The 18,931-nt window shown below is 50.0% G+C and overlaps 1 protein-coding gene across 2 annotated transcripts in view; it reads right to left on the bottom strand.

Moving 5' to 3' along the window:
• Positions 1 to 18,931, bottom strand: part of MRTFB (myocardin related transcription factor B) — a 376,317-nt gene that overhangs the window by 249,148 nt on the left and 108,238 nt on the right. For both annotated transcript variants that reach the window (XM_083153324.1, XM_083153322.1), the window contains exon 3: positions 10,110 to 10,183. The gene's annotated coding sequence lies outside the window, so the exon portion shown is untranslated. The remainder of the gene's footprint in view (positions 1 to 10,109; positions 10,184 to 18,931) is intronic.

Here is an 18,931-nt window from a genome sequence, read left to right as displayed (position 1 = left end):
AGACAGGCGAACCTTCGGGGGCAGTGTGATCAATTGACTCTTTAGACAAGTATGATCTCCTGTCCACTGGCTGAGAGTGTAAAGCCGAAGTGGGCCCGAGTGAAACTGTGTATACTCTACCATGTCGAAGACACCACCATACACTTGTGTACTGAGACCCTTCTGTGACCTATAAGGGAATGAATCTTCCTCTGAAGGGAGTGGATCTTATCCTCTGGAAGATATACTCTCTACAACCGAGTGCCCAGCCGAGCTCCCAAGTGAAGTGTCCTTTGGGAAGGAGTAAGAAACGATTTCTTCCAGCTTATCCTCCAACCGTGAGATAACAGAAGTGTAATCACGACCTGCAAATGACTCCGTAGTAGGTCTGGGGACTTTGCCAAAATCAGTGGGCCGTCCAGGTATGGAATCATCCGAACCCCCAGCCGGTGCAGGTGTGCAGCCCTGACCGCCATCACCTTGGTGAACACCCTGGGAACCGTAGATAGACCAAAAGGTAGCGCCCTGAACTGGAAGTGTTCGACCCGAAGGGCGAACCTCAAAGTGCTGATGTTCCTGTCGGATGGGGATGTGAAGTATATCTAGCGAGGCCATGAAGTCCCCTGGCTCCAGTGAGAGAATGATCGAACGCAGGGACTCCATGCGAAACTTCGGCACTCGCAGAAAAATAGTGAGCGACTTCAGATTCAGGATAGGACGGTGAGAACCATCCAGTTTGTCAATCAAGAATAGGGTGGAGAAGAACCCCTGACCCCTCTGCTCCTGAGGAACTGGAACAATGACGTTCGAGTCCAAAAGAGAGCAGATGGAAAGCTGTAGCACTTGTCGTTTCGCTGGGTCCTTTGGAAGACCCGTGCAAAAATAACACTGAGGAGGGGGGAACCAGAATGTCAGGGCATAGCCCCTGGAGACCACCTCCCTGACTGGTAGCCCAGGGCTGCTTGGTGCAGGGCTTGGCTCCCTTAGTGGATGAGGAAAATCTAGAGGAAGGACTAGTGCCGTCGGACAAACCTCTCTCCACCTTGCACGCCCACTCAGACACTGCCTTGGCCACCCATGACGCGGCAAGCGTGGTACACCTAATGGCCCCTGCCTGTGAAAAAGCAGTCCTGAGGAAATTCTCAGAGGGGTCCTTCAAAGATGAAGAATCCGAAATGGGCAGTACTGAAGCGCGAGCTAATCGCGCAACATGATCATCCGCCAGGGGAGGATTTTCCCACTTAGCCCTCTCTGTGGGAGGAACAGGTTAAAAAGTAGTAAGTCGCTTGGAAAGCTGGAACCTTCTAAACGGTTGAGACCACGCAGTCTCCAATAAATCGTCCATGAGGGCCGAAGGCGGGAGCTGGGCCGATACTTTAAGACACTTAAAAAGCAGGTCTTTACTTTTAGGGGCAGGAGCCTCATCCTCCATCTGGAGAACTGCCTTAACCTCCTGCATCAGAGACTCTACCTCCGCTGAGGACAAAGTGTGATCGGCCCCTGCGGATTCCGCCACTGAAGAGTAAGAACTCCCCTCTGAGCTGGAATCCGAACGTGGAGAACCCGCATCGGGACTCTGCTGCCTACACTGCCTCCTGGAATCCCAGCCCGCCCGAGTAGCCGTCAACCCCTGCACAGATTGTGCAAAGGATTGCCACCAAGGGGGCTCTACATAAGCAGGAGCTGCCCCAACACTGGTGCTGGCCACTGCCACAGGGGGCATGGGCACAGGGGGCAGGGGCGCAGGAGGTACCTGAGTCAAGGTCGAAGCCCAGCTGTGAAGGCGGCAGAAGATCTGCTTCAAGGGCCAAACACCTGGAACAGATATCCTCCTCCTGCCGAGAGAGTATGTCCACACATACCCTACAGGTACGCTGCATCGGAGATGGAGTCTCCTTGCCAGGTTTCGCCTTAGGCATGCTGTCCATGAAAAAAGACAAAAAACACCAGCAGTTACAACACTGACACCCAAGCAACACACTTGCAGCCTTACCCACAAAGCTTTAGCCAAGCATTTGGTATGGGCAGATAAACTCAACAATTCTGCAAGCTGAAAAGGAGACACCGTATATGCAAAGCCAATACTATGAATGGTGACAGTGTTTCAAACTTTCATCTCTTCCAATGATATTGGAAGGAAGACAGCAGCAGAGCCCAACAATCCAGCCAGCCGCAGGAGAGGAGAAATACTACACAAACACCAGGCTTCCAGGAGCAGGGTGTGGGGGAGAATCCCAGCAGCCTCCGTCTCTAAAACCAGCAAGTGCCAGAATGGCTGCTGATAAGGACCTTAACGAGGAGGTGGGACACCTGGGGCAATCAGAGAGCAAGCCTCAGCACGTCCCCAGGGGTGGGGGAGGGACTAACCTACAGCACCTGGTGTTCCTATGTGCTCTCCCACTCAAGTACTAACCAGGCCCAATATACAACATTTCCAATGTGTATGGCTGTAGGTTCCCAGGCTGTCTAACCTCCCCCTCAAACAAGAAGTAGATAGTGCCAACAGTGGTGCGCAATTAAAGCAATGTGCAGCTAATGTGAATTCACCAAGGAGTGTAACATCCAAAATACACCCACAGGGGATACAACAAATACAAAAGAAGGTGTTTCACATACAGCGCTCAATGTAACCATAGAAATAAGATTAAATATCACCATAAAATTCCACAGGCATCAACCCCCGGGACATAGCCTGACTAATTGTCCCTGGTGATCTAGTGGAAAGGTGGAGCAGTCCAGACCCCCACTGCCTGCCCCCCCGCTGACTCCCATACAAACGGGGGGGGGATCGCTGCTAGACGCGGCTCCCTGCAAGCAGGGAACCGCCGCTTACCTGCCCGGGGACGGAGTGCAGCATGCGGGAGCCTCCGAGAGAGGGTCCCGCGACGGAAGTCCCCAGCCCAGTCGCCAGCGCTGCCGTCGCCGCCGCCGAGTGATGGAGCTGCGCTGCCGGTGATTCACTAAAAGAGCACCCGCCGCAGCAGCTCTAACCCATGGCTGTTCTAACAGCCGCGATAATGGTGCTGCTCTCTCCTTGGCACCAAAGAAAAAACTGGTGACCCAGGGTCAGGGGGCGGGTTATGAGGGAGAAGGGAGGCAGGGAGCATGCTGGGTACATTTTTGTAACCCTTTGGTGCACGCTCTGCTACCTCACCTCTCATACCCAGCGTGAACTCCTGTGCCCCCTAGTGGACGAAAAAGAAAACCTATCTGTGACATATACTACTTATCGAGATATAAATACAAAGGCTAAAGCACCGGAGTGTTCAGTATAATAAATGCTACCTGAGAAGAACTTTCCTACTGCTATTGATGTTAAGGAATGTAAACACATGTACTTGAAGGTTATATGTGTGTTTATATGAAGAATCTATGAATAAAGAAAAGCATTCTGTAATTTAGAATTGGAAATTTTGTGCATCGTAGGCCTTGCAGTAAGTGGCGTGGCCTGATGGGAAATGTTGTACCTGAGAGACAAGCATCCCCTGCCCTCAGTCTGAATAGTGGGGCCGTCCTGCCAAAAGCAGAGGAGCTGGGGAGTGTAATCTATGCTTTTTAATTAGTAACATCAGAAGGAGTCTAGTATTACTGACAAATGCGGATTTCTGAATATATACATCTGGATTATGCATATATGTAGTAATTGCAGAATCAAATTGAAATTTTTACAGTATGATAAAGGACGAGAGGTGAGCTGCAAAGTAAAACACAGCACAAGATGTGAAAGCTGAGTTTTGTCAGAAGGTCGCTGTATTAAGGGCACATAGAACTTAAGAGGTATTGACAAGATATACTAAGTAAGGCAGTGATGGTACACCAAAAGCACCTTACATAATCACACTCTGAACTTAATGAACTTCAAGGTCGATGCAGTGTACTGTAAAAGGTTTCCATTGGATACAGTGTGACCAATTCATACAAATCTAAAAAGCACTAGCTGGAGGGGGGGGTTCACTTAGAAAACGAGATTTTAAAGACACCATAACCATGACATTTTCTGTAACAAGCGATAAAGTAGAGAGTGACAAACAGCCAGCCAATCAGCTCCTAACTGTCATGTCACTGGCTGGGTTTGAAAAATGACAGGTAGGAGTTGATTGGCTGGTGGTTTCATCACTCTCCACTTTATCACTTTTTGAAGCTTGATACATCTGGCCCTAATAGAGGAGAATTATAAAGTTGACAGTGTGGAGATTACAAATGTTGCCCATAGCATCAGCTTCTACATATCATTTTATCTTCGATTTTGATAAGTGCACAAGTCAGGCTTGCCCTTTACTGTCACTGTGTCACTGCCCCATGTCCCTCTGTCTCCTGTTAATAGATGCTGTGCGCGTGCACACAGCACCTAGTCACTGCTGCTCTGATAAGCAAAGCAGCAAGTGACAGGGGGACTCCAAACTGCCACCCCGTCCCCATTGTGGGACACTGCTAGGTGGGACATCGCAAACGTCCCAGAAGAAAACAGGACAGTCACACTAGTCCATTTGGAGATAGGAGATGGATTAGATTGGTATCGGCAGAACGGGAAATCAGACTGCAGATGTACAGTATGGCTCACATCAGTATTAGAAAGGAAAATAGTAAGGAAAAGTACATTCTTATTTTCCACTGAACTCTAGACCACCATCAGCAACATTTGTTTTTAAGTAAGTAGTGTATAAGCGATGGAACCGAACTTCTAGTTAGAAAAACATTCATAGCTTGTATGTTTGTCATCCAGTTGGCTTTCATACGGTTTGTAAACTCCAAAAACATTTGCAACACACTGAAAACGCTAAATTCTAATTTTCCCACATGAACAGTGAAGGTAAAATAAATTGCTCATTTGTACTCTGACTCTCCCTGCAGCACTATTAGAAAGTAAGTTATTACCACCTCCTCACTCCATCTAAGAAGCCCCTCGCCCACTCCAAAATCTTTACAACGTCTAAATAAGATCCAATAAAGCAGCAGCCTGCCCAGTCCCTGTGTAGGAAGAAAAAGAGGCCAGGTCTAATAAGAGAAGCAAGTGTTGAGAGTGGATGAAGGAAAATGAAGGAGAAAATTTTAATGTATACATCAACTAATCCAGAATGGATCGCAAGATATCATTACAACAACTACATTGACTGCTGTAACATACAATCATTGTATATATTATTTTAATATTAGAAATTAAACACAGGTTGTTTAAAAAAAAATGTGTAAAATAGATATTAGTGCGAAGTGCTTGTTCCAAGTGCATACACAATAGACTGTAGAAGTTAACAATATACACGTTAACCATATTATTGTGCATATCTTATAGTGTGTTAGCACTGTGGGCCTTATTCTGGTTCACTCTTAGAGGCAAATTCCTTCTCAAATGGACAAAACCATGTACACTGCAGGTGGGGCAGATGTAACATGTGCAGAGAGAGTTAGATTTGGGTGGGGTGTGTTGAAACTGAAATCTAAATTGCAGTGTAAAAATAAGTCAGCCAGTATTTACCCTGCACAGAAACAAAATAACTCAGACAAAACTACCTCTCTCGGCACGTTACATCTTACCCACCTGCAGTGCACATGGTTTTGACCATTTCGAGAACAAATGTGTACTGCGATCAGATCTGAATAAGGGCCTATATCATTAATGTCATTCTGTATGTATAGACATCCTGGATCATGGTCCCCGCTCCAATTTCTGTGTGACTCTGTAGTGCCAGGCATTTTTCTGTACATGAACCATACCTCACAACATTTCAGTTGGGGGTATCGGGACACCCGATAAAAAAAGGGAATACTGGAGTGGGCATGGTCTCCCAAAGATACCTTGGCCACAAGCCATGGCGCCGTTTTACGTCACTGTGTGGGGCATGGCCAGCCCCCAGCTCCACTGCCTTCCTGAATAGTTGCTGTGCCCATCTATTTCCTGCACTGACAGAGGGGACTATGATCCCCCCCCCCCCCCCCAATGCGGAAGGTGACTGTCTCGCTAGAACCGGGACAGTTGGGAGGTATGCATTTATGTCTTATTTGAAAAATGGAGTGCATAGGATGCATAAGCTTCTGCTGATTAAAAAGATATGCGGCATGTAAATCAGTGCGTGCCTGCGACTGTACCTGCATAAGAAATGTAACATTACAGTATTTACCTGTAAAACATATGCAGATACAGCCACAGTTACACACGGAGTACAGACATGCCAAATATTTGCTCCGTTTTGCAAATAAGACACATTTAAACGGAAAAAGTCACCAGAAAGACAATCGGTGCAACATAGTCGCGACATGTCGGCTGTTTAACTTGAAAGGAGGCTAGAATGTACACTCTCAGTCACACACAAAAAATGTTTTCTGAATTTTGGATATGGGAGACTCGACCTGTATTACTCAGGCAGGTTGTGGTAGCATACTAATACATTTAAGGGCTGATTCTGGATCACACGTAGTCATACGAATTCGGCCCCTGCCCCGATAGTCGGAGTTTGTGCATGTGCAAACCCTGATGTTCCTGCAACTTCTCCGCCGACTCCGCCTTGAACAGGAGGTCATCCAAGTACGGGATAATCACTAACCCCTTTAGCCTGACAGCCGCTGCCATGACAGCCTTCACTTTTGTGAAGACTCTCTGCGCTGTGGCCAGGCCAAAAGGTAGGGCCTGGAACTGTAGATGAGTCTTTCCTATCGCGAAACACAGTAAAGGGTGATGTTCTTTGCAGATGGGCACATGAAGATAAGCATCTTGGATGTCTTCCAATGCTAGAAATTCTCCCAATTCTATGCTTAAAAGCACTGATCGAAGAGATTCCATGCAAAAATGGTCCACCCACAGGTGTAGGTTTAAAGACTTCAAATTTAGAATGGGTCTGAAAGACCAGTCTGATTTGGGGACCAAGAAAAGTATGGAATAAAATCTGCTTTCTTTCTTTTTACCGGAGGTACCGTGACCACCACTCCCTTCTCAAGAAGAGATGTTGCCGTCCCAAACAGGGCTTTCCGCAAGCGAGTTTCCCGCGGTAGGGTGTTGGAAGAAATATCTTTGGGGTTTGCATCCTGAGATTTATTCTGTAACCTTGAGAAATTAAAGAAAGAACCCAAGGGTCCGTGGTGGAGATGTTCCACCTGTCCGGAAACTGCAGGAGGCGACCCCCCTCTCTAAAACCAGAACGGTCATGCAGAGGACTTATCCTCACTCTTGGACGGGTGTTTCTTGGCAAAGGTCCCGAAACGGGATCTGGGTGCCCTCCCCTTGCTGGAAGAAACTTTCCTCTTCCTGCTTGTCCTCTATTTGAGACACCCCCTGGAAAGGAGAAACGAAAGGACGGTCTAAACGCCCCAAACTTGGACACTGAGTGCTTAGACGTAGTGGGCAGGAAAGTGCTCTTTCCCCCTGTGGCTTGTTTTATAATGGACTCAAGTTCTGCCCCAAAAAGAAGTTCACCCTTAAAAGCCAAAGCCTCTAGAGACTTCTTGGATTCGCTGTCTGCTTCCCAAGCTTTAAGCCAAAGAGCTCTCCTCGCTGTCACAGATGTGGCCGACACTTTCGACGCCATCTTGGCGCCTTCTTCCCCAGCCTCACAAACATACTCTGCAGCACACTTAAGCTTTTCAGCCAAGGCAAAAGCTTCAGTCAGGCTGGAGTTGATTACATAAGGCCCATTTCATCATAGCCTTGGATACCCATGCAGAGGCAACAATAGGGCGTAAGGTAAAGCCCACTCCTTCAAACACAGCTTTAAGGCATCCCTCAATTTTCTTGTCCACATGGTCTTTAAACGCAGCACCCCCTTGAACCGGTAAACCGTGGATTTAGACAACCTGGCAACAGGCGCATCCACTAAAGCTGTCTTTTCCCATAATTTAATCCCCTGGCATTGGGTACATGTTAGCAAATCTTTTAGGCATAAGAAGCCTCTTATCGGGAGTTTTCAATGCTTCTCCCAGTTAAGCTATCTGAGGGAAAGGTCACTGAATCTCTGCGTATTTTCTTGAAAACACAATGAGCAGGTACTTTATCCTCCTCTGAAATATTTAAAGTCTGCTTAACTGCAATGATCAAATCCTCAATGCCAGGGACAGAAGATTCAACTTCTTCCCTCTGGCCCCAAACGACATCCTCAGCGTACACACCTTCCTCATCAGAATCTAAATTCAACAGGGGAGGTGTAGATAAGGGGTGTCTGGGAGAAGTGACCTCAGGGGTTTTGGCAAACTGTTCCATAAATACATTCATTTTATGAACACTCTGTGCAGTGTACTGCATAACCTGCAGTAGAGAGTCCCCCTGAGATGGGGTAATAGAGCCCACAGACAGTTGACAGGGGAAAAAGGGGGTCAGGAGATATCACCATGTCATATTTTCTTGAAAACACAATGAGCAGGTACTTTATCCTCCTCTGAAATATTTAAAGTCTGCTTAACTGCAATGATCAAATCCTCAATGCCAGGGACAGAAGATTCAACTTCTTCCCTCTGGCCCCAAACGACATCCTCAGCGTACACACCTTCCTCATCAGAATCTAAATTCAACAGGGGAGGTGTAGATAAGGGGTGTCTGGGAGAAGTGACCTCAGGGGTTTTGGCAAACTGTTCCATAAATACATTCATTTTATGAACACTCTGTGCAGTGTACTGCATAACCTGCAGTAGAGAGTCCCCCTGAGATGGGGTAATAGAGCCCACAGACAGTTGACAGGGGAAAAAGGGGGTCAGGAGATATCACCATGTCATATTTTCTTGAAAACACAATGAGCAGGTACTTTATCCTCCTCTGAAATATTTAAAGTCTGCTTAACTGCAATGATCAAATCCTCAATGCCAGGGACAGAAGATTCAACTTCTTCCCTCTGGCCCCAAACGACATCCTCAGCGTACACACCTTCCTCATCAGAATCTAAATTCAACAGGGGAGGTGTAGATAAGGGGTGTCTGGGAGAAGTGACCTCAGGGGTTTTGGCAAACTGTTCCATAAATACATTCATTTTATGAACACTCTGTGCAGTGTACTGCATAACCTGCAGTAGAGAGTCCCCCTGAGATGGGGTAATAGAGCCCACAGACAGTTGACAGGGGAAAAAGGGGGTCAGGAGATATCACCATGTCATATTTTCTTGAAAACACAATGAGCAGGTACTTTATCCTCCTCTGAAATATTTAAAGTCTGCTTAACTGCAATGATCAAATCCTCAATGCCAGGGACAGAAGATTCAACTTCTTCCCTCTGGCCCCAAACGACATCCTCAGCGTACACACCTTCCTCATCAGAATCTAAATTCAACAGGGGAGGTGTAGATAAGGGGTGTCTGGGAGAAGTGACCTCAGGGGTTTTGGCAAACTGTTCCATAAATACATTCATTTTATGAACACTCTGTGCAGTGTACTGCATAACCTGCAGTAGAGAGTCCCCCTGAGATGGGGTAATAGAGCCCACAGACAGTTGACAGGGGAAAAAGGGGGTCAGGAGATATCACCATGTCATATTTTCTTGAAAACACAATGAGCAGGTACTTTATCCTCCTCTGAAATATTTAAAGTCTGCTTAACTGCAATGATCAAATCCTCAATGCCAGGGACAGAAGATTCAACTTCTTCCCTCTGGCCCCAAACGACATCCTCAGCGTACACACCTTCCTCATCAGAATCTAAATTCAACAGGGGAGGTGTAGATAAGGGGTGTCTGGGAGAAGTGACCTCAGGGGTTTTGGCAAACTGTTCCATAAATACATTCATTTTATGAACACTCTGTGCAGTGTACTGCATAACCTGCAGTAGAGAGTCCCCCTGAGATGGGGTAATAGAGCCCACAGACAGTTGACAGGGGGAAAAGGGGGTCAGGAGATATCACCATGTCATATTTTCTTGAAAACACAATGAGCAGGTACTTTATCCTCCTCTGAAATATTTAAAGTCTGCTTAACTGCAATGATCAAATCCTCAATGCCAGGGACAGAAGATTCAACTTCTTCCCTCTGGCCCCAAACGACATCCTCAGCGTACACACCTTCCTCATCAGAATCTAAATTCAACAGGGGAGGTGTAGATAAGGGGTGTCTGGGAGAAGTGACCTCAGGGGTTTTGGCAAACTGTTCCATAAATACATTCATTTTATGAACACTCTGTGCAGTGTACTGCATATAATGTATATTATGTGGATAATTGAAACAAACCTTTTACTTTAAATTGGAACTGGACCTCAGTGTCTTTCACATTCTTATCTGCTGTAACTGGTTTATAGCAAATCCTGCAATAAAAAGAAAGCAAGGTTATAGCTAACACACAGACACATATAGTTGCTCAGTGATTATTATAAGCAATGTTATATGACTAATTTCACTAGGTGTCCATCGGTGGATAATGCCTACTTAAAGGTCAGCGCTGGTCACGAACCTGTGCATATGATTTACTTATGCAGTTGTTTTGGACTAAACTACCCATTATTCCATGTGTATATACAAATAATCATATCTGCCCAAGTGAACTGTGATAGTATTTGTTCCATCAAGGTCAATGAGCTGTTCGGTCAGTGATCCCATCTATGTGGGGTCACTGGCCGAGCAGAAGGACTGTACAGTCTTGACCTTAATGTGTGCAGAACACTGGCCAAAAAGGTTTGGTGTTATGGGATTGTACCAAACATACACACGGTTAAGCTTCTCAGAACTCTTAAATATCCTTCTGGACCTTTACTCCTGCACCTTTACCGGAAACAAAAACAAAGCTGATCTGACTGTGCCATGGAAACATAGTAATTACTAGTAAGCCCGCTCAAAGCAAAAGCTTCGAAAGCTAGTCTTCAATCTTTTGTGTTTGTGCATGTGTGAGAAAGATGTAGTTTCACTCTCTGCCAGCAGATGGCAGTGTTTCAGAGACTCACGGACACTAGACAAATATATAGATGATTATTCTTATTATTATTAATAATAATAATAATGATGGTAAATATAAAACATTTAGTGAACATGGAGCTAAGTAATTATAATTTTATTGGTAACTTATCTTTTTTTTTTTTCTTTCTTCACATAGTGGCATACTAGGGTTGATTAAATGATATGCAATGTTCTGGCCCTTGCTAGTGGAGCTACAGTATATAAACTGCCCTTACAGTACTGTCTAATCCCCGTGGGGCTGCTTACAAAAAACAAACACAAATCTGGGGCAAGATCGAGCTGTAAAGGGGTGAATTTGGCTGCCAGCATTTCTATACTTTAGCAGTGGACTCAACCCCGGGGAAGTGGTAATATGCTATGGAACAGTAATATTTGGGCTGCTGACAATGGCTCAGTAATAAAGTGTGGTAAGAAAAACAAACAAACAAAAGAAAACTCATTGGCTGGACAAGAAAAAAAATAAACATCTTGGCGATGACGTAATTGACAGAGCACTGCAAGGCCCCTGCTAGCAGTATTCCTGATGATGCACATCAGACCCCCACACTCCCCTCCTCCGCCGGTCAAATACAGGCGATCGCAGGTCTCTGGTTAGGAGGCGTGGCTAAAGAGAAAGAGAGAGCACAAAAAGAGAGCACAGGGAGTGAGAGCACACTGGCAGAGAGAGAGGGGGAGCACAGAGAGAGGGGGAGCACAGAGAGAGAGAGAGAGAGAGGGGGAGCACAGAGAGAGAGAGAGGGGGAGCACAGAGAGTGAGGGCACGGAGAGAGAGAGGGCACAGAGAGAGAGAGCGAGAGAGGGACCACAGAGCGAGCGAGAGGGGGAGCACAGAGCGAGCGAGAGGGGGAGCACAGAGCGAGCGAGAGGGGGAGCACAGAGCGAGCGAGAGGGGGAGCACAGAGCGAGCGAGAGGGGGAGCACAGAGCGAGCGAGAGGGGGAGCACAGAGCGAGCGAGAGGGGGAGCACAGAGCGAGCGAGAGGGGGAGCACAGAGCGAGCGAGAGGGGGAGCACAGAGCGAGCGAGAGGGGGAGCACAGAGCGAGCGAGAGGGGGAGCACAGAGCGAGCGAGAGGGGGAGCACAGAGCGAGCGAGTGGGGGAGCACAGAGCGAGCGAGTGGGGGAGCACAGAGCGAGCGAGTGGGGGAGCACAGAGCGAGCGAGAGGGGGAGCACAGAGCGAGCGAGAGGGGGAGCACAGAGCGAGCGAGAGGGGGAGCACAGAGCGAGCGAGAGGGGGAGCACAGAGCGAGCGAGAGGGGGAGCACAGAGCGAGCGAGAGGGGGAGCACAGAGCGAGCGAGAGGGGGAGCACAGAGCGAGAGGGGGAGCACAGAGCGAGAGGGGGAGCACAGAGCGAGCGAGAGGGGGAGCACAGAGCGAGAGGGGGAGCACAGAGCGAGAGGGGGAGCACAGAGCGAGGGGGAGCACAGAGCGAGCGAGAGGGGGAGCACCGAGCGAGAGGGGGAGCACCGAGCGAGAGGGGGAGCACCGAGCGAGAGGGGGAGCACCGAGCGAGAGGGGGGGCAGAGACAGAGAGCAAGAGGGGGAGCACAGAGAGAGAGAGGGGGAGCACAGAGAGCGAGAGAGAGGGGGAGCACAGAGAGCGAGAGAGAGGGGGAGCACAGAGAGCAAGAGAGAGGGGGAGCACAGAGAGCAAGAGAGAGGGGGAGCACAGAGAGCAAGAGAGAGGGGGAGCACAGAGAGAGAGGGAGCACAGAGAGAGGGGGAGCACAGAGAGAGGGGGAGCACAGAGAGAGATATAGAACACACACAGAAAGAGAGGGAGCACACAGAGAGAGAGGGAGCACAGAGAGAGAGAGAGGGAGCACAGAGAGAGAGAGAGAGAGAGAGAGAGAGAGAGAGAGAGGGAGCACACACAGAGAGAGAGGGAGCACACAGAGAGAGAGAGGGAGCACACACAGAGAGAGAGAGAGAGGGAGCACACACAGAGAGAGAGGGGGGAGCACACAGAGAGAGAGAGGGAGCACACAGAGAGAGGGAGCACACACAGAGAGAGAGGGAGCACAGAGAGAGAGAGAGAGGGAGCACACAGAGAGAGAGGGAGCACAGAGAGAGAGGGAGCACAGAGAGAGGGAGCACACAGAGAGAGAGCGCACAGAGAGAGAGTGCACAGAGAGAGAGAGCGCACAGAGAGAGAGAGCACACAGAGAGAGAGAGCACACAGAGAGAGAGAGCACACAGAGAGAGAGAGCACACAGAGAGAGTGCGCAGGGGGCAGGGGCGGATTGGCCCACCGGGAAACCGGGCCGTTTCCCGGTGGGCCGCCACCTTTTAAGTCAGAATGGGCCGCCTACCTCACTGGGCTGCCGCGGCATCTACGTGCTGGGCCGCGGCACTGTGCCCTCAATGAAGATGGCTGCGTGTGCTTCGTTCCGTCCGACTCCCTCCTCCCTGCTGCTGCAATGAGCTGCAGATACAGCCGCTGGCAGCCAGGGGGAGCACCTCTCAGACTGATGACGTCAGCCTGAGAGGGAAGAGAGACGAGGAGCAGCAGCGCTGTGGCCGGGCTTCTCATCTTCCAGAAAGAATTATAATGTGAGTCACACTGTGGGCTCTGGGGACACTGGTTGGCAAACTTGTTAGGGAATGAGGGGGGGGGGGGGGGTGTAAGGGGAGAGAGAGACACTCACCTCTGTCGCTGTGTGTGAGGGACATGGGGAATAAATCTCCCTGCATGTGCCAGTTACAGTGTAGGTAGGCTTTGCTGGAGGGGAATCTGTGTGTGTGACATTCCTGCACATGAGGGGGAAGGGGGTCTGTGACATTAGGGCAGACAGACTCACTGTGACAACTCAGATCCCCCTCCAGCTCAGCTCCCCCATAGGCAGACATGTGACATTCAGATCCCCCCCCATGTCTGTCTATAGGGGCTGTGCTGGAGGGGTATGTAACATGTCTGCCTATGGGGGGGCTGTTCTGGAGGGCCTGGGGCATGGGAATATGTGACAAGTCTGCCTATTTGCTGGGGGGACTGGGGGCTGTGCTGGAGGGGGATCTGATTACGTGACATGTCTGCCTATGGGGGTGGGGGATGTACTCAGGCCCGGCGACAGGGTGGGTCAAAGGGTACAGCTGACCCGGGCCCCGGCGTTCTCAGGGGCCCCAAAGCATGGCTGCGGTGATGATGCACTCAGCCGCGTACACAGCACCCTACTCAGCCGACCGCCCACTTAACCCTCCTGCCGCGCAAGTTCCTTCACCCACCACCCAGCCACACTGTGGGCGTTACATGTATAGGCGTCATTACAACTGCGGGCATTATGTGTAAAAGTATCGTTACTACTGTGGGCATTATGTGTATAAGTATCGTTACTACTGTGGGCATTATGTGGATAAGTGTTGTTACTACTGTGGGCGTTACATGTATAAACATCGATACTACTGTGGGCATTACATGTATAGGTGTCATTACTACTGCGGGCGTTATGTGTATAAGTATCGTTACTACTGCGGGCGTTATGTGTATAAGTGTTGTTACTACTGTGGGCATTACATGTATAGGTGTCATTACTACTGCGGGCATTATGTGTAAAAGTATCGTTACTACTGTGGGCATCATTTATATAAGTGTTGTTGCTACTGTGGGCATTACATGTATAGGTGTCATTACTACTGTGGGCATCATGTGTATAAGTGTTGTTACTACTGTGGGCATCATGTGTATAAGTGTTGTTACTACTGTGGGCATTACATGTATAGGTGTCATTACTACTGCGGGCATTATGTGTATAAGTGTTGTTACTACGGTGGGCATTACATGTATAGGTGTCATTACTACTGCGGGCGTTATGTGTATAAGTGTTGTTACTACTGTGGGCATCATGTGTATAAGCGTTGTTACTACTGTGGGCATTACGTGTACAAGCGTTGTTACTACTGCTGGCGTTATGTGTATAAGTATTGTTACTACTGCTGGCGTTGTGTATAAGTATCGTTACTACTGCGGGCATTACATGTATAAGCATTGTTACTACTGTGGGCATTATGTGTATAAGCGTTGTTAATACTGTGGGCATCATGTGTATAAGTGTTACTACTGTGGGCATTATGTGTATAAGTATCGTTATTACTGCTGACGTTATGTGTATAAGTATCGTTACTACTGCGGGCATTACATGTATAAGCATTGTTATTACTGTAGGCATTACGTGTACAAGCGTTGTTACTACTTCTGGCGTTATGTGTATAAGCATTGTTACTACTGTGGGCATTAAGTGTATAAGTATCGTTACTACCATGGGTGTTATGTGTATAAGTATCGTTACTACTGCTGGCGTTATGTGTATAAGTATGTAAGTCCATTCTGCTGCTAAGGGGCGTGGGAAGGGATGCTATATGGCTGTAACAACGGACAGCCACTCTCAGCATAAGAGGTTGGCGGGCTGTCAGCGCAGTGGGGGACTGGATGTGGCTGGAAGAGCTGACACGCTGCTCAACTCAAAGCAGCGTTTCAGCTGATCCAGCCACATCCAGTCCCCCACCTCGCAGACAGCCCGCTCACCTACTCTGGTGAGCGGTGTATCAATGGCATATGTATAATGGGCATTACGGTGTGTGGCATATGTATAATGGAGCATCACGGTGTGTGACATATGTATAATGGGCATCATGTGTGTGACATATGTATAATGAACATCACGGTGTGTGGCATATGTATAATGGAGCCTCACGGTGTGTGACATATGTATAATGGGCATCATGTGTGTGACATATGTATAATGAACATCACGGTGTGTGGTATATGTATAATGGGCATCACGGTGTGTGACATATGTATAATGGGCATCACGGTGCGTGACATATGTATAATGGGCATCACGGTGTGTGACATATGTATAATGGGCATCATGTGTGTGACATATGTATAATGAACATCACGGTGTGTGGCATATGTATAATGGAGCCTCACGGTGTGTGACATATGTATAATGGGCATCATGTGTGTGACATATGTATAATGAACATCACGGTGTGTGGTATATGTATAATGGGCATCACGGTGTGTGGCATATGTATAATGGAGCATCATGGTGTGTGGCATATGTATAATGGGCATCATGTGTGTGGCATATGTATAATGGAGCATCATGGTGTGTAACATATGTATAATGGGCATCACGGTGTGTCGCATATGTATAATGGGCATCACGGTGTGTGGCATATGTATAATGGGCATCACGGTGTGTGGCATATGTATAATGGGCATCACGGTGTGTGGCATATGTATAATGGAGCATCACGGTGTGTCGCATATGTATAATGGACATCACGGTGTGCGGCATATGTATAATGGAGCATCACGGTGTGTGGTATATGTATAATGGGCATCACGGTGTGTGGCATATGTATAATGGACATCACGGTGTGCGGCATATGTATAATGGGCATCACGGTGTGCGGTATATGTATAATGGCATCACGGTGTGTGGCATATGTATAATGGAGCATCACGGTGTGGCATATGTATAATGGACATCACGGTGTGGCATATGTATAATGGGCATCACGGTGTGCGGTATATGTATAATGGCATCACGGTGTGTGGCATATGTATAATGGAGCATCACGGTGTGTGGCATATATATAATGGACATCACAGAGAGAGAGAGAGGGGGAGCACAGAGAGTGAGGGCACGGAGAGAGAGAGGGCACAGAGAGAGAGAGCGAGAGAGGGACCACAGAGCGAGCGAGAGGGGGAGCACAGAGCGAGCGAGAGGGGGAGCACAGAGCGAGCGAGAGGGGGAGCACAGAGCGAGCGAGAGGGGGAGCACAGAGCGAGCGAGAGGGGGAGCACAGAGCGAGCGAGAGGGGGAGCACAGAGCGAGCGAGAGGGGGAGCACAGAGCGAGCGAGAGGGGGAGCACAGAGCGAGCGAGAGGGGGAGCACAGAGCGAGCGAGAGGGGGAGCACAGAGCGAGCGAGAGGGGGAGCACAGAGCGAGCGAGTGGGGGAGCACAGAGCGAGCGAGTGGGGGAGCACAGAGCGAGCGAGTGGGGGAGCACAGAGCGAGCGAGAGGGGGAGCACAGAGCGAGCGAGAGGGGGAGCACAGAGCGAGCGAGAGGGGGAGCACAGAGCGAGCGAGAGGGGGAGCACAGAGCGAGCGAGAGGGGGAGCACAGAGCGAGCGAGAGGGGGAGCACAGAGCGAGCGAGAGGGGGAGCACAGAGCGAGAGGGGGAGCACAGAGCGAGAGGGGGAGCACAGAGCGAGCGAGAGGGGGAGCACAGAGCGAGAGGGGGAGCACAGAGCGAGAGGGGGAGCACAGAGCGAGGGGGAGCACAGAGCGAGCGAGAGGGGGAGCACCGAGCGAGAGGGGGAGCACCGAGCGAGAGGGGGAGCACCGAGCGAGAGGGGGAGCACCGAGCGAGAGGGGGGGCAGAGACAGAGAGCAAGAGGGGGAGCACAGAGAGAGAGAGGGGGAGCACAGAGAGCGAGAGAGAGGGGGAGCACAGAGAGCGAGAGAGAGGGGGAGCACAGAGAGCAAGAGAGAGGGGGAGCACAGAGAGCAAGAGAGAGGGGGAGCACAGAGAGCAAGAGAGAGGGGGAGCACAGAGAGAGAGGGAGCACAGAGAGAGGGGGAGCACAGAGAGAGGGGGAGCACAGAGAGAGATATAGAACACACACAGAAAGAGAGGGAGCACACAGAGAGAGAGGGAGCACAGAGAGAGAGAGAGGGAGCACAGAGAGAGAGAGAGAGAGAGAGAGAGAGAGAGAGAGAGAGAGAGAGAGGGAGCACACACAGAGAGAGAGGGAGCACACAGAGAGAGAGAGGGAGCACACACAGAGAGAGAGAGAGAGGGAGCACACACAGAGAGAGAGGGGGGAGCACACAGAGAGAGAGAGGGAGCACACAGAGAGAGGGAGCACACACAGAGAGAGAGGGAGCACAGAGAGAGAGAGAGAGGGAGCACACAGAGAGAGAGGGAGCACAGAGAGAGAGGGAGCACAGAGAGAGGGAGCACACAGAGAGAGAGCGCACAGAGAGAGAGTGCACAGAGAGAGAGAGCGCACAGAGAGAGAGAGCACACAGAGAGAGAGAGCACACAGAGAGAGAGAGCACACAGAGAGAGAGAGCACACAGAGAGAGTGCGCAGGGGGCAGGGGCGGATTGGCCCACCGGGAAACCGGGCCGTTTCCCGGTGGGCCGCCACCTTTTAAGTCAGAATGGGCCGCCTACCTCACTGGGCTGCCGCGGCATCTACGTGCTGGGCCGCGGCACTGTGCCCTCAATGAAGATGGCTGCGTGTGCTTCGTTCCGTCCGACTCCCTCCTCCCTGCTGCTGCAATGAGCTGCAGATACAGCCGCTGGCAGCCAGGGGGAGCACCTCTCAGACTGATGACGTCAGCCTGAGAGGGAAGAGAGACGAGGAGCAGCAGCGCTGTGGCCGGGCTTCTCATCTTCCAGAAAGAATTATAATGTGAGTCACACTGTGGGCTCTGGGGACACTGGTTGGCAAACTTGTTAGGGAATGAGGGGGGGGGGGGGGTGTAAGGGGAGAGAGAGACACTCACCTCTGTCGCTGTGTGTGAGGGACATGGGGAATAAATCTCCCTGCATGTGCCAGTTACAGTGTAGGTAGGCTTTGCTGGAGGGGAATCTGTGTGTGTGACATTCCTGCACATGAGGGGGAAGGGGGTCTGTGACATTAGGGCAGACAGACTCACTGTGACAACTCAGATCCCCCTCCAGCTCAGCTCCCCCATAGGCAGACATGTGACATTCAGATCCCCCCCCATGTCTGTCTATAGGGGCTGTGCTGGAGGGGTATGTAACATGTCTGCCTATGGGGGGGCTGTTCTGGAGGGCCTGGGGCATGGGAATATGTGACAAGTCTGCCTATTTGCTGGGGGGACTGGGGGCTGTGCTGGAGGGGGATCTGATTACGTGACATGTCTGCCTATGGGGGTGGGGGATGTACTCAGGCCCGGCGACAGGGTGGGTCAAAGGGTACAGCTGACCCGGGCCCCGGCGTTCTCAGGGGCCCCAAAGCATGGCTGCGGTGATGATGCACTCAGCCGCGTACACAGCACCCTACTCAGCCGACCGCCCACTTAACCCTCCTGCCGCGCAAGTTCCTTCACC

Source organism: Crinia signifera, chromosome 7, assembly GCF_055691185.1.
Source record: "Crinia signifera chromosome 7, ASM5569118v1, whole genome shotgun sequence".
Classification (NCBI taxonomy): Eukaryota; Metazoa; Chordata; class Amphibia; order Anura; family Myobatrachidae; genus Crinia; species Crinia signifera.
Note: the sequence above shows the minus strand (reverse complement) of the source record. Positions and strands in the feature narration are given on the sequence as shown.